At 35.7% G+C, this 27858-nt stretch overlaps 1 pseudogene; it reads left to right on the top strand.

The window, feature by feature from the left end:
• The window catches only part of LOC145805322 (G-type lectin S-receptor-like serine/threonine-protein kinase SD1-1), a 150077-nt pseudogene extending 135422 nt beyond the window's left edge, over nucleotides 1–14655 (top strand).
• Nucleotides 14656–27858: the final 13203 nt, after the last annotated feature.

Below are 27858 nucleotides of genomic sequence, written 5' to 3'. Positions count from 1 at the left end.
ATATGGTTCATCCCTCGTCTTGCCGATGTCAGTAAGCATCCCCTGAGACTTGTAAGACTTAACAGATGAATACGGTTCATCCCCTGTTCGATAAAGTTTCGACGAGTTTTGTTTTGAAAGACTTCGGCTTTATTCATGCAAACCTTTATTTCTAGTACCATTCACTGAGTATCCAAGCTCACCCTCTCTATATATATGTAGGTGATGAGCAAGACGTCGGCGACGCCTAGACTGTTTTGAAAGCATGTTTTGGATCCGTGCTTATGTCGGCTTTATTTTGCATTCATGTCGGCGAATCTTGAAAATCATGCTTCTTGGCTTGTAATTGCTGTATTTTGTATATGTCGGCTCAAGAAGCCTTTTGATCAAGATGTAACACATATCTTGCTTTGTTGTATTCAATTTGTAAAGTTAATTGGAAATGTTTGACATTTCATTTGATCTATGCACAGCTCTTATGAACCACTTGTATTTGATTCATTGCTTCCGCATTTGTGAGCCCCCTATATCCATACTCTGATTGTGTTAAGTTTTCGAAAGTTGGCCTTCGGTAATTACGGATTACTGGCCATCACGGCACCAAACTAATAGGGGCGGTTTGGGGTCGTGACAGAATGGTATCAGAGCACAAGTTCCTCGGTATACGTTATTCACACACTTGAGTCCTAAAGAGCACAGGATTTCCCTTAGAAAGATGTTAGGATTGCATCATGGTGTTTGCTATTTGAACAAGGTGTGCATTGTTTTGATATACTTATTTGCTACTTGCCTATGTGGTTATTTGCTTAATTGTTTTAAAGTCATACCTTGCATACTCATAGCATCATGAGGAGAGGTAGACCACCGCTTGGCCAGGATCAGCCCGAAGACAGAATGGACAGATTGGAAAGATTAGTTGAAGGTTTGGCCCGCGAGTTGAGGCAAACCAGACAGCAGTTCGCTAGTACTACGTCGACTCAGGCCGAGCAGACCAACGGCCGAAATGTAGTTCCACCTCTCCAGTGCCGCAAATTCCCCCACAACCAGCCTTGTATAGAGATGGGACGATAGCTTTGATCAGGGAGTCCAAGAAAATGAGGCCACCGAGATTCTCTGGGGGTATAGAGCCGATGAAGGCTGAGGCATGGGTTTTAGAAATGGAGAAGTTGTTCGAGATCTTCCCTAGCACCGACGCTCAGAAAGTGACGTTGGCAGCATTCACATTAGATGATGACGCTCGCAGGTGGTGGATGATGGTTAGAGGGAGCAATCCAGATTTGACCTGGACTCGATTCTTAGAGTTGTTCTACAAGAAACATTTTCCCCTAAGTGTTCGAAACCGCAAGGCTACCGAATTTCATACTCTGACGCAAGGCAACAGAACAGTGGCCGAATATGACCGCGTTTTTACTGAATTGGTGAGGTTTGTACCTCACATGGCCAACAACAAATATATGAAGGCTAGGAAGTTCGAGTGTGGGCTTCGTGGACCGATTCAAGACCGGGTTAGTTTGCTCAATATGCCGACTTATGCCGAAGTATTGGACAAAGCCATCCAGGCCGAAGCTAATTTGAATCGATACCAGAGTTCGGGAGAGAACCACCGAAAAAGGCAGAACTATGACAATCGCCAAGGACAGCCGGGCACCAAGAAGAGAATGAACATGGGCAGTACTAGTAACCTAAGACAGGAAGGTAATGCTAAGCCGACGTGTTCGGATTGTGGGAAGCAACATTTCGGAATCTGTCGTCGGACGTCTAGAGCCTGCTATGAATGTGGCGAGATGGGCCATTATGTGAGGGATTGCCCCAAGACAAAGGCTGATAACAACAAGAAGGGTGAGAATACCTCGGGTTCCATTCAGAAGGGAAATGCTGGGAAAGGACAGATGAGACAGGGCAGAGTGTTTGCGTTAGTACCAGGAGACACTCAGAATGCTGAGGCAGTGGTGTCAGGTATACTCCTAATTTGCTCCCAAGATGCCTATGTGTTGATTGATTCGGGTTCTACTCATTCGTTTATATCTACTAAGTTTGCCGAGAAAATTAATAGAGAACTAGAGCCCCTTGATTATGTGTTGTCTGTATCTACTCCATTTGGGAGATCTATGTTTGTTGCATCCATTTACAGGGCTTGTATTATTGTGATTAAGAATGTTGAGTTGTTAGTAGATCTAATGCCGCTAGACCTAGCTCATTTTGATATTATACTGGGAATGGACTGGTTAGTTGCGAACGATGCATCTATTAATTGTGTTTCAAAAAGTGTCACCTTGAGACCCCCAAACCTAGCCGAGGTTATTTTCCAGGGTAAAGGGGTAGTGCCCCCACCTTACTTGATTTCGTCCATTAAGGCCTGTAAGTTAATTCAGAAGGGGTGCCGAGGCTACTTGTGTAGTATATTGAGTGATCAGAATGGAAATGTTAATTTAGCCGACATCCCAGTTGTTAATGATTTCCCCGACGTCTTTCCAAATGAATTGCCTGGCCACCTGACCGATAGGGAAATAGAGTTTTCAGTTGACATCATGTCAAGAACACAGCCGATCTCCAAAACACCTTATAGGATGACACCAGCTGAACTTAGAGAATTGAAACTGCAACTACAAGAACTGTTAGATAAGGGATTTATTAGGCCGAGCACTTCACCATGGGGGGCACCTGTTTTATTTGTTAAGAAGAAGGATGGCTCGCTCCGTCTTTGTGTTGATTATAGGGAACTTAATAAGGTCACTATCAAGAACAAGTACCCGTTACCTAGAATTGATGATTTGCTTGATCAGTTACAAGGAGCACGAGTCTTTTCCAAGATCGACCTTAGGTCTGGTTACCATCAGCTTAAAGTTAAGGCCGAAGATGTTGAGAAAACTGCCTTTCGAACAAGATATGGCCACTACGAGTTTTTAGTAATGCCTTTTGGAGTAACCAATGCCCCTGCTGCATTTATGGATTTAATGAATCGAATCTTCAAACCGTATTTAGATGAGTTTGTAGTTGTTTTCATTGATGATATATTGATCTATTCCAAGAGCGAAAGTGAACATGAAAATCATTTGAGACTTGCCTTACAGATTTTGAGAGAACGGAAATTGTATGCGAAGTTTAACAAGTGTGAGTTTTGGCTTTCTACCATCTCATTTTTGGGTCATGTGATTAACGAAGAGGGTATCTCAGTTGACCCTAGCAAAATTGAAGCCGTAGTAAATTGGCCGAGACCGACTAATGTATCCGAGATTCGTAGTTTTCTGGGTTTGGCAGGTTATTACAGAAAGTTTGTGAAAGATTCCTCAAGGATTGCAATTCCATTGACGCAACTGACTAAGAAGGGAACACTGTACGAATGGACTAAAGATCGGGAGTCAGCTTTCCAGGAACTGAAGACGAGGTTAGTTACAGCACCAGTACTTGTGCTACCATCAGGTAACGAAGAGTTTCATGTCTATAGTGATGCATCACATAAGGGTTTGGGTTGTGTATTAATGCAGAAGGGTAAGGTTATAGCTTATGCATCACGTCAGTTGAAACCTCATGAGAAAAACTATCCTACCCATGACTTAGAATTGGCGGCCGTGGTATTTGCTTTAAAGATTTGGCGTCACTATTTGTATGGAGCTACTTGTCAGGTTTTTACAGATCATAAGAGCTTAAAGTATCTATTCACTCAGAAGGAATTGAATTTGAGGCAAAGACGGTGGCTTGAATTGTTGAAAGACTATGATATGCAAATTCAATATCACCCGGGAAAAGCCAACAGTGTAGCCGATGCTTTGAGCAGAAAGTCAGATGGAAATTTGGCGTGCTTGACCATGATGACAGTGGAGCCGACTATTGTTGATGAGGTAAAGACAAGACAGATGGAGGATAACTTCCTCAAGAAAATAGCCGAGGAAATTGGCACAAAGCCGAGACCAGGGTATACCATCGAAAACCAAGTACTCAAGTTTGAAGGAAGGTTATGTGTGGCCGACATCCCAGAGTTAAAGAGGAAAATTTTGCAGGAAGCTCACGGTTCTAAGTTTGCCGTCCATCCAGGGAACACCAAAATGTATCAAGATGTGAAGCAGACCTTCTGGTGGCCAAATATGAAGAGAGAGATAGCCGAATTCGTGTCCCAGTGTTTACATTGTCAACAAGTGAAAGCAGAACATCAAAGACCAGCAGGACTTCTTCAACCTTTGTCGATTCCCGAGTGGAAATGGGAGCACATCTCCATGGATTTTGTGATTGGTTTGCCGAAGACACCGAAAGGTATGGATTCGATTTGGGTTGTTGTTGATAGATTAACTAAGTCAGCACATTTTCTACCTGTTAAGACTACCTTCAACGCCGATCAACTTGCCTTGTTGTATGTGAACGAGATTGTCAGACTTCATGGAGTGCTGATGTCAATTGTTTCAGACCGAGATCCTAAATTTGTTTCTAGATTTTGGCAGAGTCTACAAAGGGCTTTCGGAGCCGAGCTGAGATTTAGTACAGCTTTTCATCCCCAGACAGATGGGCAGACAGAGAGGACAATTCAGACACTTGAAGATATGCTTAGGCTTTGTGTATTGGACTTCCTAGGAAGTTGGGGAACACATTTGCCCTTAGTGGAATTCGCTTACAATAACAGTTATCAAGCTAGCATTGGCATGGCGCCGTATGAAGCCTTGTATGGAAGAAAATGTAGGTCGCCGATATGTTGGACCGAAGTCGGAGACAGAACTCTGCTTGGTCCCGAATTGATTCAAGTGACAACAGAAAAGATTAAACTTATCCAACAGAGGATTAAAACTGCCCAGAGCCGACAAAAGAGCTACGCCGACCAGAGAAGGAATGAGATAGAGTTCGAAGTTGGGAATCATGTATTCCTGAAAGTTTCACCAATGAAAGGAGTTTCCAGATTTGGAAAGAAAGGTAAGTTAGCACCTCGCTATATTGGGCCATTTGAAATTCTTGAGAGAATTAATTCCGTTGCCTATAGGCTTGCTTTGCCGCCAGATTTGAGCCAAGTCCACAATGTGTTTCATGTTTCGATGTTGAGAAAATACATCCGAGATCCACTGCATATAATTGATCATTTCGGGACTTCGATTGATGAGGATTTGGGCTACGAGGAGAAACCAATAAGGGTTATTGACAGACAAGTGAGGCAGTTGAGAAACAAATCGATACCGATGGTAAAGGTCGAATGGAAGGAACATTATGGCATAGAAGCCACGTGGGAAAGGGAAGAGGATGTGAGAATCCGTTATCCAGAGTTGTTTTCTGAGCAAGGTAATCTAAGTTTGGGGACCAAACTTCTTTAAGGGGGGTAGGATGTAACAACCCTCACCTTACTCTTGTCATACTTGCATACATTCCTGCATGAACCTGCCTTGTTATTTTGTTTTTGAAGGTTTTGCCTTGTCTTGATTTGCTTAAAGTTGCTAGCATGATTTTGATCTTTGCTTGGTGTGTGTGTGGCCGAGGTCCTCTTGAGCTTAGTTCGCCTTTGAACCCTTGTACTTAGAACTATTTTGAGACCTTGGTCGACCCCCATCTTCACCTCGGGCATTTATTGCCGAGATGTTTCGCACTTAGTGAACCTTGTCCTTGGGCAGGTATGGCCTAGGCCGAGATGTGGCACACCCCGACCAAGGTGTGGCACAGCTTAGTCAAGCGTCGTCCTCCCTAGCCGATGTTTTGTTACCCCGTTGCCTTATCCTTGATTCGAGCCGATATCGTTCATTGCCGATGTGTTGTACCGAGCTTGCTGCATACGCTTTGTCAGAGACTTGTCTTATCAATCAATCACCTTTTTGAGCTGAACCAACCCGGTAGCGCCACGTGTCCGAGCTGATTGTTAAGACAGCCGGCAGACCTTGAAACACATCATTTTCTTGCCTCAAATCTTTACCCTTAGAGAGAGAAGCTCTAGAGAGAAGGAAGAGAAGTTCTTGAGTGAGAGCAAGTCTTCCAAGCTTGATCTTTGTAGTTTGAACCGTTGGATTCGAGTTTTGGGGTAAGAATCTTAATCTACTTTGATTATTGTTATTGATCATCTAGCTGCATTGCATGATCGAATCTGTTTTGCATGCCATGCATCGATTTGAAGTTGGTTTTGGAAAGAGAAAATGGTTTTTCATATGTTCTTGAAGAAAGTCTCGTTTTGATCCGAAAGTTTGGAATGAAAACCATGTTTTGTGTTTATTCTTGCATGACCATTTTGTATAGGTACCCAGGTCCATGTTTTGAACTCTTGACATGAAATCTCAGATTTTTATAACAAGTTTTGAGCTCACATTCATCTTTCTCTCGATCATGTTCATCATGTTCTTCTTGTGCTTCAAAGGGAAAACCCAGGTTTTCCCGACTTTGCTTTTGACTGAGGCCAACGGGACCACACCTCGGCAAGGATGTGTGGAACCTCGGCAAGGACCTGGTTGGTACCCAGTTTGTTTTCCTGAGACGGGAGTAGTGTTTAAACTCCCAGCACGTTTTGCTTTGTTATTGACTTGGATCTGTTAAGAATGCCGAGATCATTCGTATATGGGTATAGCTCGTTTTGAGAATGTGATTTGCCATGTGATTGTAGGACCTTGATCTTTGCTTTGAGTCTACACCTGAAGAACTAGGTGAGTGGTATTATTGATAAAGCTATGTTATACTTGTTTTTGATAAATCTTGCTTGCTTTGTTTTGACAAAAGTGTTTTGTTAAGCATGAATGAATAGCTCTTGTTTTGATATGACAAGTGTAATCCTTGTTTTGATGCCATCTTTGAAAAGGATACGGTCCTTGTTAAATCGGGCTACGGGCCTAAGTAACACAAGTCCCTTGTACTGAAGGACTCTAAACTTTCGCAGTACTAAGTGTAAAAGGATACGGTCCATTCTTGAAAAGATTACTATGTTAAATCGGGCTACGGGCCTAAGTAACACAAGTCCCTTGTGCTGGAGGACTATAAACTTTCGCAGTACCTTTGACTAAACGATTACGGATCGTACAGTCCTGATACTTGAAATACTTGATTGATGAATACGGTTCATCCCTTGCTTCGCCGATGTTGTGATACTTGATTGATGAACACGGTTCATCCCTTGCTTCGCCGATGTTGTGATACTTGATTGATGAATACGGTTCATCCCTTGCTTCGCCGATGTTGTGATACTTGATTGATGAATACGGTTCATCCCTTGCTTCGCCGATGTTGTGATACTTGATTGATGAATACGGTTCATCCCTTGCTTCGCCGATGTTGTAATACTTGATTGATGAATACGGTTCATCCCTTGCTTCGCCAATGTCGTAATACTTGACAGATGAATATGGTTCATCCCTCGTTTTGCCGATGTCAGTAAGCATCCCCTGAGACTTGTAAGACTTAACAGATGAATACGGTTCATCCCCTGTTCGATAAAGTTTCGACGAGTTTTGTTTTGAAAGACTTCGGCTTTATTCATGCAAACCTTTATTTCTAGTACCATTCACTGAGTATCCAAGCTCACCCTCTCTATATATATGTAGGTGATGAGCAGGACGTCGGCGACGCCTAGACTGTTTTGAAAGCTTGTTTTGGATCCGTGCTTATGTCGGCTTTATTTTGCATTCATGTCGGCGAATCTTGAAAATCATGCTTCTTGGCTTGTAATTGCTGTATTTTGTATATGTCGGCTCAAGAAGCCTTTTGATCAAGATGTAACACATATCTTGCTTTGTTGTATTCAATTTGTAAAGTTAATTGGAAATGTTTGACATTTCATTTGATCTATGCACAGCTCTTATGGACCACTTGTATTTGATTCATTGCTTCCGCATTTGTGAGCCCCCTATATTCATACTCTGATTGTGTTAAGTTTTCGAAAGTTGGCCTTCGGTAATTACGGATTACTGGTCATCACGGCACCAAACTAATAGGGGCGGTTTGGGGTCGTGACATAGGTAGTGGGTGGTGGATGGTGGGTGGTGGTGGTGGTGGTGGTGGCGAGGGGTGGGTGGTGGTGGCGAGTGGGTGATTGTTGGGTGGTGGTGGCAACTCAAGGCATGGGGAAATAAATGACAAATTTAACAAATTTCCAAGAAAAACCATTATCTACACACGTATATGCAAATATGTAAGAAATATATAACAATAATGTAATGTGAACCGACAGTCATTATAAGCTACTTTGATGACCATGGTGAAATTATTCAAATGCACCATAAAGGGAAATATTTTGACATAAATGTTTTTGAACCTTGTAGGAACTAAATCATTTTGTATCCTAAATTATTATACAAAAATTAATTTATCATTTATATTTCGTATTATTTTAACTTGGCTACTAAATTTTTAAATTTAATCAATTTACCTCTCACTATCTATTTTCGTCTGTAATCAAACGGAATTTGTTGACGTGACATCTAATTTTATTTTACCCTTCAAAATATATCTTAAAAATTAATTATCCCCCAAATATAAAAAAATTAAATTTTAATATTTAATAAATAATTTTATCTCAATAATAAAAAAAATAAATTTTAAATAACATACTTTGTATAAAAAATATAAAAATTCTCATTTAGAATTATCTCTTTAAGTCTCAAATTATTCAGAGTCGATCCTAAAGAAACTAAATTGAGCCGAAAATTTTGTGATAACTCTATGTATGTTTGCGCGCAATTTTAACTAGTTTATTCTCCAAATTAATTTCAATAAAATTTAGGAAAAATTACTCTAGGGGTCCTTATATTTAACCCATTATGTAATTTTGGCCCCTCTACTTTCAATTAGCTCAATTTTGACCCATAATTTTAGATTTTGTGTTAATTTGGTTTAATTGATAGTATCGTTAATATTTTTTAAAGAAAATTATCACTAAATTGGTTAAAATTAACTCACCAAGTTAAGGAAATTTATAATTTTGTCTTTAAAAATATGACACATGACACCTATATACATATTTTTTATAAAAAAAAATACAAAGAATTGTAATTAATTGGATCAAATTGAGACAAAGTCATAAATTCAAAGTTAAAATTGAGCCAATTAAAATCGTAAGGACTAAAATGATACAAGAATCAAAGCATAGAGACTATTTTCGTAATATGCCTAAATTTGATTGACTAATAGTAATTTCAAAATTGAGTGGGTAATATTTTTTTTTTAATTCAATTACTATCTAAATAATACTCAACATGACTAATACTTAATTTTTTTAATTTAAAATTTAATTTTTCATTTTTGAGATAAAAAGTTATTAATTAAATATTTAAATTAATTTTTTTAATATTTGAGGGGCTAATTGATTTTCAAGATATAGTTTGGGAGATAAAATAAAATTTCAAATGAAATTTGGTGTCAAGTGAGCAAATTTCATTTGATTGTAAACGAAAACAAACAAGAAAAGGCAAATTAATCAAATTTTAAAAAGTTTAAACGTCAAGCTAAAATAAAACAAAATATGTATACTAAATTAATTTTTACGTTATAATTTAGAGGTTAAAATAATGTTTTCTTATTTTCGTAAATACTTGGATTTATGTAAAATTTATTCTCAAATTTATATAAATAGAGAAAAGAAGGAAAAGTAAGGAAAGAAAAGTTAAGAGATTAAAAAAAGAAATATTATTCAAGTGATTGTTCACAAAAAATTATTTTCAATTTCTTCATTTGGAAGAAATTCTTTAATTGTTTTTAATTTTTGAAAAATTATACTATAATAAAAAAAAAACAAAACAAAATTTGTTTTGTTTTTTTTTTTTTTTTTTTTCTTGGGTGAACGTTGGCCGAAGAGTTCAAATGAAATAAGCCATGCATGTCTCCTTGCTAAGATAAAATTTATTATAATAAAGCTATTTCAAGGAACATGAGTTCGACTGAACACTCGGAAAACCCTGTCGGATGGCTAGAATACAACTATAAAAGTTCATCCCAACCCACTCAAATCTACGCCTTTGTTTACAGTTGAAAAAATACAAGTCTAAACCAGTATACTCCGAATAGAGAAAGAAGAATGGATCAAGATCTAGAGAGAGGGAACGAGAATAGAGAGGAGGCTGCCGTTGTCCTTGCCCATGGATTAGCTACATCACATGTGGTTTAAGATTGCCGAGAATCCTCTTAGTTCTGTTTTTGTGTTGATTTTTCTTGCTTCATACTAATTTAGGTAATATGTATAATTATGCAACATCATTGACAGCACATGTGAGGGTAATGAGTTTACCATTGTCCATCTATCGTGATGGTGGATCTTCTCATCTCATTCTGACATGGGTTACTTTTTCATGAACCATGTTAACCTTGTTATGGCAATATATTTCCACTCTTTTTAGTTGTGGTGTTCTCTAGGGCACATCAAAGATTGTGTCTGTTACTGTGTTTGCCTTCTTTTCTTTCTATAATTCCTCTACAAGATCTTCCTAGATATGTTCTGTATCAGAGATTTATTATGTTGGGCCTCCATTTGGTTATGGACAAACCATTCCCTCTGTGGATGTCTAATTGGGGAGTTAATGTTTCTACATGCAAATGTCTAATAGCATGATCTTGTTTCAAATTTACTTATTAAAAGGAAAATCATGATCTTGTTCCAATTTTAATTATGTATTTTTTTTGTTTTAAATAATTTCTAGTAGTTGGCATATATATTATTGAGGGCTATGACGTTATGATTCTTTTTATATTATGTGGTTGTTGAATTGTGAGTTTTTACCTGTGTCTTCCAAGTGTATGCAAGATGGATTTCAGTACACCTATTGTGTATATATATATTTTAGTGTCTATCAGAGGAGTCATGTGTTGGTTTCCTCCATCTTCTAATGTAATTTTGTTCAAGTATTGTAAAAAACTATGTTTTTTATTTTTTAAATTATGCTATTTCATAGTTTGTGGACAGCTTTATATGCGTTAACGTTGTTCGGTCATTGTTGCAAGTGGGCGTCCTCCACCAGAAGAGGTGGCATGACTGTTTTGGGAAAAGTTGTTGTTCCAAAACCTTTAAACTTACCCAGCCAATCATATGCAACACACTCCCAGAGCCATCAGTTAGAGGGATTCCAACATCGAGAAAACCACCAAACTGACAACCCGAACAACTACCCAAACAGCCACCCTTAAGCTCTAATTCTACCAGATTCAATCAAATAAGCTCTAACACTAAACCATCTGATTCTGAATCCATTTTCTTATCACCGGCTCCCCGTGATGTTGTCACGGGCACCGGTAATGCCGTCAAATATAAATTCGGAGTATTCGAAACTAGTTTTTTGAAATGTGAAGCTTGGAGACAACAAAGAAGATGCAAGCAAAAGAAGAAATAACAGAGCAAAGAAGTCACAACAAGAAGTAAATAGTAAACTTATCTTACCGGGCAAGGACAATGGCAGCCTCCTCTCTATTCTCGTTCCCTCTCTCTAGATCTTGATCCATTGTTCTTTCTCTCTCACCCATCTCAAACCTAGCTGATTTTTTGATATACTGTCTCAAACTTGTATTTTTTCAACTGTAAACAAAGACGTAGATTTGGGTGGGTTGGGATGCAACTTTTATAGTTGTATTCTAGCCATCTCACAGGGTTTTCATAGGGTTCAGTCGAACTCATGTTCCTTGAAATAGCTTTATTATAATATATAATGAGACATGCATGGCTTATTGCATTTGAACTCTCTGGCCCCCAAGTTCACCCAAAAAAACTCTCTGGCCCCCAGTTCACCACTTTCATCATTTTTAGATTATGATTCTATTATTATGTAATAGAAATGAGTAATGTTAGGCATTATTAAAAAAAATATTATAAAATGCTTCATGAAGATTTTTCATCATTCGATTAGTGTATGATGTTTTATTATAGGTGTAATTCAATGGTAAAGAATTTTCATGAAACATATAGAAATCTTCCATTACAAAAATGGAATTGAGAGAATCAAAATCTTGCATTTGTTACCATTGCTATGATGATAATAGAGTGGTAAACAAAACACGGTGGCAGAGCCATAAGGTGCTTAGGGGGGTCATGCTGGATTTTTTATTTTTATTTTTGACATGTGTATATATAAAATTTTAAATAAAAATAATATTTAGAACAAAATGTCAAGGGCATTTTAAAATTTATAAAAACAATAATGATTGTTTTATTTAAAATGAAGTGATTATAACAAATTATATTTTTATGTATGAAAATTTTGTGAAAAAATCTCAATATAAAAGTAATATCCATCATTATTGACATGCAAATATAATTAATCTTACAATATATATGTAAAAATTACTAGAGTGTTAATTATATTTGCATGTGAAGTTCACCCTTCATATGTTGCTTTACTATTGATTGGTGATTATATGTCAATAATGACGTAATATCACTATTATATGAAATTTTTATTCAAATTTTGTAAAAATTTAATTTATCTTACCGTTATATAATTTATTTTAAGACATAAATATATGTTTTTTTTTTTTTACATTATCTATAATACATTAGTTACATGCAATACTTTCTTTTCGATTTTACTTGAAATTAATTGTAAAATTTTATGTGAAATACTTTTGTAATAATTTATTTAAATTTTTATATTTATTATTAATTCAAAAATTATTATTGCCTTCTTATTGTTGGTTATGAAAAAAAAAATTAAATTAATATTATCTTCTTACGGTTGGTTATGGAAAAAAAAAAAAAAAAAAAAAAATTAAAGCTCTAGCCATCCACAGGGTTTTCCAAGTGCTCGGTCGAACTCATGTTCCTTGAAATAGCTTTATTATAATATATAAGGAGACATGCATGGCTTATTGCATTTGAACTCTCTGGCCCCAGTTCACCCAAAAAAAAAAAAAACTCTCTGGTCCCTAGTTCACCTAAAAAAACTCTTTGACCCCAGTTCACCACTTTCATCATTTTTAGATTATGATGCTATTATTATGTAATAAAAATGAATAATATTAGGGATTATGAAAAAAATATTATGAAATATTTTATGAAATTTTTTCATCATTTAATTAGTGTGTGATATTTTATTATATGTGTAATTCAATAGTAGCGAATTTTCATAAAGCATATAGTAATCTTCCATTACAAAAATGGAATTGAGAGAATCAAAATCTCGCATTTGTTACCATTGCTATGATGATAATAGAGTGGTAAACAGAACCTCATAATTGAAGTTCATGTAGTTTTAGGCAACAGGTATATATATATATATATATTGTTTAAATCTTGTTTTCCGTGAATTTTGTTTTGTAAAACATGTTTTTGTTTTTGTTTTTGTTTTTGTTTTCAACAGATGGTCGCAGATTGCAGCCCAATTGCCCGGGAGGACCGACAACAAAATCAAGAACCTGTGGAATTCCTCAATCAAGAAGATGCTCAAGCAGAGAAGCATTGACCCAAAATGGCTGTCTTCAAACAGTAGTCACAGAAAATAAAATCACTCACCGCTATCTTCAATCTATCAATCAACCCTAAGAGGACTGATCCCTCCACAAAAATGATCCATACAACCCTAAGATGCAAGCAAAAGAAGAAATAACAGAGCAAAGAAGTCACAACAAGAAGTAAATAGTAAACTTATCTTACCGGGTAAGGACAAAGGCAGCCTCCTCTCTATTCTCGTTCCCTCTCTCTAGATCTTGATCCATTCTTCTTTCTCTATTCGGAGTATACTGGTTTAAACTTGTATTTTTTCAACTGTAAACAAAGGCGTAGATTTGGGTGGGTTGGGATGAACTTTTATAGTTGTATTCTAGCCATCCCACGGGGTTTTCCGAGTGTTCAGTCGAACTCATGTTCCTTGAAATAGCTTTATTATAATAAATTTTATCTTAGCAAAGAGACATGCATGGCTTATTTCATTTGAACTCTCTGGCCCCTAGTTCACCCAAGAAAAAAAAAAACAAAACAAAACAACTTTTATAGTACGGTTTTCTAAACTAGAGAAAATGGAGAAATTTCAAAATTAATTCGCCACCAAGGTCATGAATTCTAATTAATCTTCATTCATGACCAAGAGGTTACCAAAGTATTGAAACTCCATTTATGTCCATTTAATAAAACTCCATTTATGTCCATTTATGACTAAGATGAGAGGTTACCAAAATAATGAAACCCCTTCATGACCAAGATATATAAATAAATAAATAAATAAATAAAAGATATTAAAATGGTCCAACATAATATATCACTTTTGTAATGGATATATATATATATGTATATATATATATAAAATACTTAAACATTTAATAAATTAATAAAAACCTTGGGCCCCTTTATTCAATACAGGTCTAGAAAACCCAAGAAGTAGATCACTCACATGGAGGAGACGCTTGGATATTATTGTTGGGATTGCTTGAGGGGTTCTCTATCTACATCGAGATTCAAGATTGAGAGTTATTCATAGAGATCTTAAAGCTAGCAATGTGCTACTTGATTGTGAGATGAATCCTAAAATTTTAGATTTTGGCTTGGCTAAGGCTTTTGGAGTAGATCAATCATCCACACTAACAAAAAGGGTCGTTGGAACTTTGTAAGTGGCCAACACTCTTTTACTTGTACAAGCTTAGCCTAGAAAAGTCACCAGATTTTCAAGTACATCTCTGGAGCTCATTCTGTATTAATTTCCAATTTCTTTGGTAATGGCATTTAGTGGTTACATGTCACCAGAATATTCAATCGATGGCCTCTTTTCAATGAAATCAGACGTTTTTAGCTTCAGAGAAATACTGAGTGGCAAAAAGGAATAGTTTTCCTTCATACAAACCACGATTTTAACCTTCTTGGACATGTAAGTTCTTGAACAAAGAATGTTTTCTTGTTATACTTTCCTATTTTTCGATGAGTTGCGCAGCTTGCACAAAACCTTTTCACAGATCACAAAATAGAAACAATGGGTGAGACTCTCTCATTTTTGCTCTTATGTGATCCTTTATGTGAAACAATTATGTGGAAGTATAAATATTCTATTTTCTAATAGTTCTTTTATCTTGATGTTCTATATTGAGCCATGTCAGGCATGGACACTTTGGATTGAAGGAAAGGCCTATGAGCTATTACATCCATTACAACATATAAGAGTTATAGAGACCAAATTTTTTGGTCTCTAAAAGTGAAAATTTTGTTGTAAAAGACATTTAGGGACTAATTTCTATCGTCGTAAGGATAGTCGCTAAAAGGTCGTTCCGAAAAGTCAAAAACAAGGATTTTAGCGACAAAATTTTGAAAATGTCACTAAAATATAGACTTTTAGCTACAAAATAATTTGATCTCAAAATGGTTTATTTTGAGACAAAAAATTTGGTCCTAAAATGATAATAATTCATCACTAATATCAAATTTTCGTTGCTAAAAATATAATGATGACACTTTTCACAACAAAAATATTTGGTCCATAAAAAATAATTTTGTCCCTAAATTTTGGTCTCTAAAACCTTAATTTTTTGTAGTAATCCATTGGGGGAGGGCTCATTTCCAATGTCAAAGATATTAAGGTGCATACAGGTTGGTCTGTTATATGTGCAGAAATGTCCTGAAGACAGGCCAACTATGTTATCTGTGCTCTTGATGTTGATTACTAAGGCTGTAGTGCTCCCCCAACCCAAGCAACCTGATTTTTATATATGGAGGAAGTCCAGTGAAACAACTTATCTGCTGACTCAAAGTAATTATAACGTCAATGAGGTGACTATACACAATTAGAGATTCGATAATTTTTTTGAAGAAATTTAGTGCATGTAAAAGTAAGATTGAGAGAAATCAAGATTTGAGCAATAGAGTGTTCAAATGTATTGAACCCATTGCATTTTTAGTAGATCTTGAAAGTGACTTTTAATGAATGCACATCCCCATATATATATTCCTAACTTTTCAATTGACAGTTTTGAAACTTCAACCAGTTGTAATTTATTAGTTGAGTAGAGATATATTGTTAAGAGATTCAGCTAGAATCATCTAATGTTCGTTGTTTCCAGATAGTGGACGGAGAAAATTTTTGCAACTCACAAGTAAAAAGAAAAAGCATCAAGACAACCATCGAAGACGAACTGTTGGCTTAGTTGGTGAGGTGTTTCCTTACTAGGCGTGATGTCTAAGTTTGAGTTTTATTTGTTGGATGATGTAACTTCCCTATTTGTATTCTTCTCCCATCAATTGGTGAAAAAACAATTATAGTCATCAACCATGCAAGTAAAAATTCATTATAACGATGATACAACGTCATCAATGCCTAGTGTCTTACCAATTAATAATAAAACTATACATGCCATAGTGCACCCCTACTATTTAAATATAATTACATGTTACAAGATAATTTTGTAACACTCACATATACAATATGGCAAATGCTAACAAGTGCCCCCTAGGCGTTGTCTAATGTCGGAAAGTGTGTTTTGAAAATATGTGAAAATGTTAAAAAGTGTATTGATTTCAATAGAAGTACATTGAATTTAGTAAAAAGTGTCTTGTGTTCTCTCTCTCTCTCTCTCTCTCTCTCTCTCTCTTTTCTTTTTCTTTTTTTTTGTCTGTTACTTGTGCCCTAGGGGCACTTGTTAGCAAGATCCCTACAATGTTGTAACTATAACAAAGTTTGGTCTTCAGTTATGAATTTGTGGGGAATTAACTGGACAATGCCTAGCTTGGTGGTACAGGTTCTGCTTTGGTGGACCAGTTATAAATGGAAGAAGATGGAAGGTAAGATTTGGAAACCATCTCACTTATGATTTTATGGGCAATATGGAAACATAGAAATTATTGTGTTCAATAGCATCCAACCAGACATCGAGGAACTATGTGAAGTTATTAAAACAAGAATTGCTTTGTGGGTGAAATATAGTTCAGTAGGACTATTTTATACAGTTCATTACCATCTCAAATTTGTATAAGATAAGATATGTATTGTAACAAAGTGAGATCTGCTGAGTGAATGCATTGGAGTTTGATTAAGTGTTGGGACACCCTTGTTGTGGCTGCCGTTTAGTTGTTGGTTTTATTGTACTCAATTATGCAGCAGAACTCCAAGGAATTGCAGATTGCTAGTAATACAGAGTAGCTCTGTTTTAACAAATGTTTACTTCTGGTTTTCGAGAACAGATTCTGAATCTCATGGGCAAAAAAGGCTGCTTGGAAGGTCTGCTACCATATGGTTATGCTTGGAAGGAAGGTGAATGTTGATGCTGGACAACAAAGGTCTGCTACTATATGGACAAAAAAGGATGCTTGGACTATTGTATTTGCCTTTCTTCTTATGTTGTTTGGGTTGGTTGTTCACTAGTTTTTGGTGTGGTGCTAGCAGAAGATAGGACTTGTTTTTCAGTGCCAACCTAATTAGGATCATTGAGTTTTGCTTTAATATTTGGTACATTCATCCCACTTTATTGATGTTTGTCTTAGCATCTTTTGTATATTGATTTTGATAAATAAAGTTCATTTTTTTGTGGATCAAGAAATAATAATTTGTTATTAAGTAGTGATATTACTTTTCGATGATGAGATAAAACACCAATCACATCAGTATTTGGGCACCACCGGGAAACACCTCTAGATAACCCGATAACTTCTGGGGAAGAACCTTTGGGCCAGCTCCCTGAAAAATGGGCTGGCATTCAAACTTGTTAGACCATGCAGTCCATGGGCCATATTTAGTATGTTGCTAGTCCAAAAGAAAGGATTTTGCATTTTGTTTTTTTTTTTTTTATAGATTATAGGACTTGACAACTACCCTCTTCATTTTTATTTACAATTCATCCCCTCTCTCACTCACACACACACACACATGATAGGATTCATGTCCAAGGCATCAACCCCCTAATGACCACAAAGCTAAAGGTGACAACATACTCATGTAGTGGTCTTCAACAATGTTTTTATTATTTATTATTATTTTTTATATTTACTAAATGAGGGGATTCTTTTCCGTCCACATAATGTACTGAATGATGTTATTTGAGCCGTGGCGTGGTAGCGGCAGCAGCAGCCCGTCAGGGTGGAACGGGAGGGGCGGCAACGTCCTCCTCCTTTTCTCTCCTTCTCTCAGCCCTTCTCTCTCTCTCTCTCTAACTCTCCCCAGGAGTGAAACCTAGAAATTTAAATTTTGAATTTTTTTTTTCAATTTACTCACCAAAACGATGTCATTTTGGTGAGTTTAAATTTCAGCCCTTGGTTGGTGAGTGGGCCATGTGTCAGCTGCCTCTCCTTCACTGTAGGAGATCATTGTAGGGTATTACTCTAGAGAATCCTAACGCTTAAAAGGTTTCGTAAAGACTCGATAAAATAAACCAACATGTCTAAAGTCTTTAAAAAAAAAAAAAGAAGAAGTTAATCTAAACACGTATTAAAAAGGGTTATATGTTATTTGGTTCAATATTTAATATTTTGTTGTGATAAGGGCAAGCGTTGTAAAAATTTCCGGCACCAAAAAAGTTGTCAGAAAGTTATTGGAAAGTCGCCAACTACGGATGGTGGTGAAGTAAATAGAGAAGTGACCAGATATATGACATTTGAATGATAGATGAGAAAATTCTCTGATATGTAATGCACACTGTATGCTCTACACAAAATTACATAAGTTTGTATGAATTTACATAAGTGATTTTACAAAAATGCGTAACTTGAATATAAGTTCGCATAATCACGTAAGTTTTGACAAATGTGCACAAATTTGAATTCAACTTACACATTTTTGTGAGATACTTATGTAAGTTTGAAAAAACTTACGTAATTTTGTATAGGATTGCATATGGTATATATTGCACACCAAAGCATTGGTAAGATAGATGACATTTATATATATATATATATATATAAGTAAATTTTAGACAAATAAGTATCTTTTTGGACAGATGAATGTAATTGTTTGATTTGTATATCAAGATACAATTTTTGAAGAAAATATTTTAAATTTTGTTTGGTTCAAATTTTTTGAAAAAAATGTCCGAAAGCACTTTCTCTCTCTTACACATCAATCAATCACTTTTTCTCTCTTATCTCTCATTCTCAATCACTTTTTCTCTCACACACATCTATAACAACAAAATATCAAATTATCCCAAACTCACAAATTCCAAAACTATTTTCAAAATATACAACCAAACAAACCAAAAAAATTTCTAAACTTTCTCTCCCAATTTTTTTTTTTTTTGAAAATTTATCTCAATTTTTTTTTTAAAACTCTCTTCCAAAAAAATTTCACTATGGAGAATCTGCCGATGTGATAATTAACAAGTTGAAATGAATAGATTGATCACATTTACATAGTGGATTTATCATCTTATTTCCATATCAGTGTTGTCTCTGATTAATGGACCCCCATAATTAGAAATGAACCGGTCCTTAAAGCGATCAAAAAAGACCATTCTACATCAACATTGCAAAACTGTTCAAAAAAAAAAAAAAAAAAAAAAAAGAAGCATTGCAAAAGAGACTTGATCCATGTGTAACTATTCATCTTATTTATTTATAATTTTATTATTTTACTGGACAGATTAATCCTATGATTGATTTATAATTTTATTATTGATTAGTATTATTTAATCAAAGGGCAATTCAAGGAGTCCAAGCATTCAATCAGTTTCAATTTTAAGTCAATGAACCCAATTTTTGTCCATGAATCGATGCTAAGTCAATTTCATTGACTATATAAACCTAACAATAATATAATAACATCCAACAACGCATCTTCAAAAAATAAAAAAAATTGACAATATGGGCATTTACAAGAACATTTTATTATCCCTCAATCACAAAGAAATTTCTAACCAAAACCATGGAACCCGATCTATCCTCTAGTGTGGTTTGGACTCCTCCGGTTATTGGAAGTGTCAAAGCCAATTGCGATGTTGCTTCGAACCTGGATCTCATAAAGTTGCTATTGCTGTGCTTTTTCGAGATTGTAATGGAAACTTGGTTGAAGGAGGTGTTCAAAAAGTTGAAATTCATTCTGCCATGCAAGGGGAAGCTTTGGCTGTTAGAAAGGCTTGTCTCATGGCCCAAACTCTAAATCTGTCTCAGGTCGAAATTATAATCAATAACAAGTCAGTGATTTTACTTTGTGTTTCGAAGAATGCCTTCCTTGGGAGTGTGCCCCTATTATTGAGGATATTCGCTGTTTGGCTGGGAGATATAGATTTTTTTTTCTTTGGTCCCCTCGGTCAGCATAATGTAAGATTATTGCCTCTGTCTCTTTTCTTTGGACTTCACAATTCCACTGACATCATGACTTCAACACAACCCATCAAAGACGTGTTGGGATCGGGGATCCCGCCCAAGACCTTGTAGAAATTATACCAAGCAGAAAAACACACCCACACTCATGGAGACACCATATTTAACGTGGTTAGACCTCAATGCCTACGTCCACGGGAGAGTAGCCGGTTATCACTATAACAATGGAGAGATTACAGAAAGATTACAATAGAGGAGGAGCTCACACTCTCCTCACTCACCCGCTCATCCGTCTCCCTCGCTCACACCGAGAGAGACGGTCTCTTCGCCTCACATCTCTCACTCTCTTTGGTTTGCTCTATCTCTCAATTTTTCCTCTGCTCTCACCCTCTCCATTTATACACATGAAGATGGAGGAATGGTGGAGAGTCATAGCTGGCCTTGCACATGGCCAGCTTATTCCTTCACATGGCCAGCTCACCTTTGTGACTTTGTAGGTTGGAAGAAGCTGCAGCACATGGAGAAGAGAATCACCCCTTACATGGGGTGATATCTAACAAGACGGTGACCTTCTAGTCTCCAATGGTGAGACCTTCGCTAAAGTATTGGTGACTGAAAATCTCATTGAGAATGTTTAGTGCAATTTATTGAGATGCTTATAATTTATTTTTATTTTTATTTTTTATGTTAAAAATCTGTGCTAAAATATTCTTGCAGTTTTTGTTTATTACCTATGATGCAAAAATAAAATTAAAAAGTTAAGAGAAAATACTTTTAACTTCTAATATTTTTTTAATATTAATATTAGCTTATAATAAGCAGGAAATAGGGTGATGGGCCCATTTTGGCTCCTAACTTGATATTCTGAGTTGTTCAATTTTTTAAAGACATCAAGTGGATTATATCTGTAAAAAATTAAATTAATCGAATATCGTTAACTCCTTCATCAAATCACATTTACTTAAAATCACTATTATGAGAATAGAGAGAAACTGAGAGGGAGAGAGTACAAAAAAATTAAGGTTTTATAGACCAAAATTTAGGGACAAAATTATTTTTTAGAGACCAAATATTTTTATTACGAAAAGTGTCGTTATTATATTTTTAGCAACACAAATTGGACATTAGTGATGAATTATTATCTTTTTTGAACAAAATTTTTTATCTCAAAAAATAAACTATTTGGAGACCAAATTATTTTGTCCCTAAAAGTCTATTTATTAGTGACATTTTCAAAATTTTGTCGCTAAAAAGCATATTTTTGACTTTTTGGGACGACCTTTTAGCTACTATCCCCACAATATCTCCACAAAGATAGAAATTGATTCGTAAATGTCTTTTGCAATAAAATTGTCACTTTTAGAGACTAAAAAATTTGGTCTCTAAAACACTTATATATTGTAATGAGAGAGAGAGAGAGAGAGAGAGAGGGAGAATATAATTTTATATATTTCAATAAATGAATATGAGTGAATACAAGACTCCTTTATATAGGAGTATGAGAAAGAGAAGCTAATATAATAATGCACAATATGGTAATAACACAGTATGGTAATGTACAATATGGTAATATATATATACAGCTAACACCCCCCTTATGCTCAAAATGGTAATGCAGATATTAACTTGAGCTTGGAAAGTAAGTCAAAAAAATGTCATAGAGGATGAGCCTTGGTAAAGATGTCGGCTGTCTAATCGGTAAAGATAACAAAGATAAGACGAACAGTGCACATTTGTTGAGCTGTCGTACCATAGCCTAACCCACTTTTGTCACAACCCATTTGTTGAGACCCGATGATGTCTTCTAGAGATTTGGAACCTTTGTTCTGCATGGCAATTGTGGCTCTAGCAACACAGAGTTCTTCATCTTTCTGACAGACTATCTTTTCCAATGTAGCTTGTGACATCTCAAGGCTTTCAAGCTTCTCTTCATATGTGGAATACACCTTCAGAAGTTCATTCCTTTCAGTTTCACAAGATAGAAGTTTTCCACATAAGTCTTGCCTGTCACTTGAGATCTTGATGATATTCTGCTTTGCTGCTACAAGCTCTCCTTTCAATTTGACATTCTCACATTCGCATACTTTGAGCTTGAGAGTGAGTTTGTCATTGATTTTAGACAGAGTCAGAGATTCATCATAAAGCTTTTCGTAAGCTTGCTGTAGATCATCACCGGTAATCTCATCATTGTCTTCAGATGTAGATGTTTCATCATCATCTTTTTGCTCCTCATTCTTCTTGACTTCATCCAGACGGGCAACTAAGGCAGAAAAGTTGCTGGATGGTGGTGAAGGTGAATCTCCTCTTTCATGGAATTGGCTCAGAATTTCCCATGCGTCTTTAGCCTTTGTGCAATGAACAACCCGTTGCTGTTCTTCAGCAAAAATTGCTCCACGAATAGTAGATAGAACTCTCTGATTGCTTGGATTGTCAACACTTTCGACATCCTCTTCAATGGCTTGCCAGCCTTCTGGATCGAAAGCTCTCAGATACGCCCTCATTCTGATCTTCCAATAAAGTAGTTGCTTCCATCAAAGGTAGGAGCATTATGTAGGTTCTGACCTCGAGCTAATTCTGCTGGCTTTGTGAGCGGTTGAGATACAGTGGACCAAAATGCCATGAAAGCACTATCCCCTTTTTCACCGGATTTAGGTTCATCGGGTTCTTGATCCGACCCGCTTTCATCATCCCAGGTCACAGTGTAGACTTTCTTTCGATTCTTTTTCGAAAGGCACTCAAGGGCAATATGACCGAACCCTTGACATTCATAGCACTTGACCCCTTGCCCCTTTACAATCTTCTTTTCAGTTTTTGGAGCAAATTTTGGTGGAAAAGTTTTGGGTTTTTCATTACTCTTGTCTTTTGACATAGGGTCTCTGAAATTAGGCTTCTTTTTTTTTTTAAATTTTTTTTAAACTGTTTAGTAAACATAGCCATCATCTCAGACTCTAAATCAAATTCAGTTTCCGAAGTTTTTGCAGTCTGATGAGCACTAGAGAAAGCCACACTGTCTTTTTGTTTTTTCTTTGAAATCTGGTGGGCTTCATAAGTCTGCAAGTTTCCAACCAATTGATCAAGCTTGAGGGTATCAACATTCTGAGCCTCCTCAATGGCTGTCACTTTTGATTGGAACCTCTCGGGTAAGGACCTCAAAATTTTTCCAACAACTTTAGCTTCCGGGATTTTTTCCCGAGTGTGAAACAAGAATTCATGATATCACTAAGTTTTGCATAGAAATCATCAAACGTCTCATCATCGCGCATAAAAAGAGTTTCAAAGGCGGAGGTGAGACGTTAAAGTTTTGACCTTTTGACAGAAGTTGTACCTTCGTGAATCGTTTCAAGAATGTCCCAAGCCTCTTTTGCTACCTCACACGTGCAGATACGACGAAACTCTTCAGGTGTGACGGAGCAAAACAGGGAGTTGAGAGCCTTACTGTTCCAACTCGAGTTTTGGTAATCAGTTGTGTCCCATTTATCAAGGGGTTTAGGAATATCAATACCATCAATGGTGACAATAGGTTCACTCCACCCATAGATTACGCAGTGCCAAACTTTCTCATCGATAGATTTTAAAAACGCTCTCATACGAGCTTTCCAATAAGAATAGTTTGTACCGTCGAGTAAAGGAGGTCTATGGGTCGAGTTATCTTCACGAATAGAATCCATATCACTAGTCACACAAAATCACACTCCTATATTTTTTTAAAAAAAGAGTGACCTGCTCTGATACCAATTGAAAATCCTAAGTAATTCGTGATTAGATCAAGATTAAGATATTCCAAATCCCAAATTTCTAAAACACTCAATCTAAATCAACAAGCACTTACGAGAGTGATTTAGATTGTTTGTTTTTTGGAATAAACAATAAATCGACACAAACGATTTTTACGTGGAATAACCACAATTGAAGAACCTTCAATTGTAATCAAAAACTACGGGCGAACTGCCACTAATCAATCCACTACTGAAGAAAGAAAGATTACAAAGATAACACACAAATTACCCAACTCAATCAATTTGTCTTCGAATCTTCTGTAACTCTTTCACCACGCCTTCGTCTCGGAATTGATTATCCTGAAGTTGAATCCACAACTTCGTTTGTCGAATGAACGACTACGTACAGAATCAACCTCCTTTGAAACTCTACGTTTGAATCTTCGTAATCCACCAAAGAGAACTCTCTTGAATATAAAGTCACAAACTCCTTGATGTATGAATCTCAACTCATAAGTTTAGAACTCTCTCAAGAACATCATGGAAAACTCACAAAACCTCAGAAGAAAACTTCAAACACAAACCCTAGGACTCTTGAATAAGATCTAGGAAAACGTAAAACCTAAAATCAACCTAAACAGGTATAAATAGGCAACCTGAGTCCGCGATCTCCGCTCGAGTGCCCAATATCCCGCTCGAGCGGCTTCAACAAAATACGCGTGTGACAACACAGTAGTCGGCTCGAGCACGTGAGATTCCGCTCGAGCGCAAAATCACACACTCCAGTACTTTTACAGACCTGTCAAAATACTGAGAGACCACGAACTCCGCTCGAGCTCCAATGTCCCTGCTCGAGCGGGAAGAACAAAATCACAGAAAAATTAACAACTTTAACAACACAAATTTTTGTATCCGGAATTGACAATAAAGGGACCTAACAGTAGTTTTGATTCATTTTAGCGATGCAAATTTTAGACACTATTTTAACCCACAAAATGAGCTCATTTTTATTGGTTTCACGCAAACTAATTAAAACATTATTCAGAACACTTTTCGTGTTTTGAACTTTTTCGAAAAAATTCATCTTACAGTAGTTTGTTTTCGTTTTCAGTTCCAGATTTTTTGATCGAATTCCGATTAGGATTTTCTATTAAGTTTTTCTCTCAACCAATTCAGTTTCTACTAAATTCGTCCTCATTACCTTTTAGGAAATTCAATTTTGTACAACTTTTGTTCTTTGAGTTTTAGTCAATTCGAATTATTTAAGTATGAAACGGTATATTTTTATAATTCTTTAGCAAGTTCCTTATGATTAAATTATACTAACTTTATTTTTTGCAGAATGGTGGGTCTTACTAACTTTTTATGCAGTATATTTTTATTTTTATTATATACTCAATTTATATTTTATTGTGTATGGACAAGAAACTAAATGCCACCGTATCTCGGGAAATTACCCATTCATCTCGGTGCAGATGGAACTGCTTGTCTTGTCCCATAACAAGAATTAAATGTATTTTTTGTTTGTGTCTGGTGGACACGTGTGTGTTAAATCTTGTACTCATACCAGTGTACTTGTATACTGACCCGTTTTGTCTCTTAGCAACTCGGGTGCGTTCTGTTTGAGCGCAACTGAGCTTCATTTGCAGGATTATTTGGGACTACAGTGGTGACAAGAAATAACTATGATCGTAGGACATGTCTTTTGGACTTCTGGTTTGTAACATCTTGTCCCACATCGGAAGTTTGCATGGGTGATCTTGGGCATATAAAGCACCACTACCTTGCTACTAAGTAACTTGAACTTAAGCTTTTGGGTATTGTTGATTGACCCATAGGTTGCTTGGGCCAGCAAGTAGTGGGGCATTACAAATGGTATCAGAGCCAACCCATGCACACAACCATGTGGGCCACTTATTCTGGGCTGGCCATGAGCTTGTCGTGGTATTCTGATTGATTATAGACCCTCGCAAGGTCCGCGAGGATTTATAAATGGGGGAGTTTGTAACACCATGTCCCACATCGGAAGTTTGCATAGGTGATCTTGGGCATATAAAGCACCACTACCTTGCTACTATATAACTTGAACTTAAACTTTTGAGTACTGTCGGTCGACCCACAGGTTACTTGGACCAGTAAGTAGTGGGGCGTTACATCTAAGTTATTAGATCCAACGGTGGAAGGTTCATTTCCAATGTCAAAGGTATTAAGGTGCATACAAGTTGGTCTCCTATGCACGCAGAAATGCCTTGAAGATAGGCCAATGATGTCATCTGTGTTCTTAATGTTGGTTAGTGACAGTGCAATTTTGCCTCAACCCAAGCAACCTGGTGTTTATACAGAGAGGAGTTCCATGGAAACACATGATCAGTCATTACTTAAAAGTACTCCTAGCATTAATGAAGTGACTATGACATGCCTAGCGCCTCGATAAAACATTTTCTACCTGCAACGATGGGGCCACATGCAACCCAGGTAGGCAGTTGCCTTTCTCAAGTTTTTTAAATTACAATTTTTATTATAGTTTAAACAGGTTTTTATTTTATTTTATTATTATTATTTTTTCATTAGATATTGTTTATGTATCCCTTAATTTTTTTTATAGCCCCTCTTAATTAAAATCTTTATCATATATTCTCCCTCCATTCATACTATTCTCTGTTTTTTTTTTTTTTTTTTGGTTTTTTTTTTTTTATGGTGGGGTTGAGATGCTCTGGAATTGATTAAAATTGTGGAGTTTAGGTGCTAAAAAAATTAGTTTATTATATAATAGAGCATTCTTAGCAATTTTTAATATATTTTTTGATAATTCAAGATATATCTAATAAAGTTTAGATGAGCAAAATTATATATTCAGATTTAGCTAGCATCATGTATGTGGATTTTTTCATAAAAATCTCTATTTCATTGTATAAGTTTGTAAACATGTCATCAAAATATAAAAATAACAGTTTATATTTAACATGTTATTAGATGAATTATGATTTTCCTTTACCCTTTTTTGAATTTAAAATAAAGATGATTCATCATTGGTGAAGTGGGACTAACTCATGAAAACATAATTTGATTAGAGTACAGAAAAGTTTAGGAGACCGGAAAATGGTTTCAGATTTTTATCTTGAAAAATAAATTTATGATAAATTACAAATACATTTTTTATAATTTACGTAAAATACAGATTGTCTTATATAATTTTAAAAATTATATCCCGCTCCTTCAAGTTTCTAATCGCATAACAAATAACTTATTTTATTAATAAATCATCAGGTCAATTATAATTTTTAATGATGTGAAAAAAAAAAATTCAATTAATAATTTAGATAATTTTGTTTTTGTATAGAAGAGTAGTTAAAAATTTAATTTTTTTTATGTTAATTATGTTATATAAATTTTGTTGACATGGGAGTATTTATAATTTTCAAAACTACAAGTATCAATCTACATTTTAAATCAATCTCAAAAGGTGTATTTGTATTGGGAAATTGCACTAGTAGTCCTTGTACTTTGGTTCTTGTGTCATTTTATTCTCATAATTTCAATTGGCTCAATTTTGACCTTGAATTTATGATTTTGTTTCAATTTAGTCTAATTGATTACAACTCTTAGCATTTTTTATGAAAAATATACATATAAGTGGCACGTGTCATATTTTTTTGAATAAAATTATAAATTTATTAAACTCAGTGAGTTAATCTGAACTAATTCAATGATTATCTTCCATCAAAAACACTAATGACATAATCAATTAGATCAAATTGACAAAAAATTTAAAATTAATAGTCAAAATTGAGTCAATTAAAAATAAAATAACCAAAATAACACAAGAGACAATATAAAAACTACCAATATAATTTTCCCATTTGTAAATCTACCGTGTGTGTTTAAAGTTGTTGTTGTAGCACTGAATTTTGAGTAAATCCTATCCATTAATTTCATTTTCTAAGTTTTATTTATTTATTTATTTATTTTTTCTGAGTTCTTAGTATCATTGTTTTATTGATTGGTGGTGGTGCTGTAAACGTGGGCCGAAAGGTGATTCTTGTCCATGTGTACAATTTTATGGAAAAATATTACATC

Source organism: Camellia sinensis, chromosome 13, assembly GCF_055761805.1.
Source record: "Camellia sinensis isolate YWXY chromosome 13, ASM5576180v1, whole genome shotgun sequence".
NCBI classification, from domain to species: Eukaryota; Viridiplantae; Streptophyta; class Magnoliopsida; order Ericales; family Theaceae; genus Camellia; species Camellia sinensis.
The sequence above is the reverse complement of the archived record's forward strand: the minus strand, read 5'-3'. Positions and strand labels throughout refer to the sequence as shown.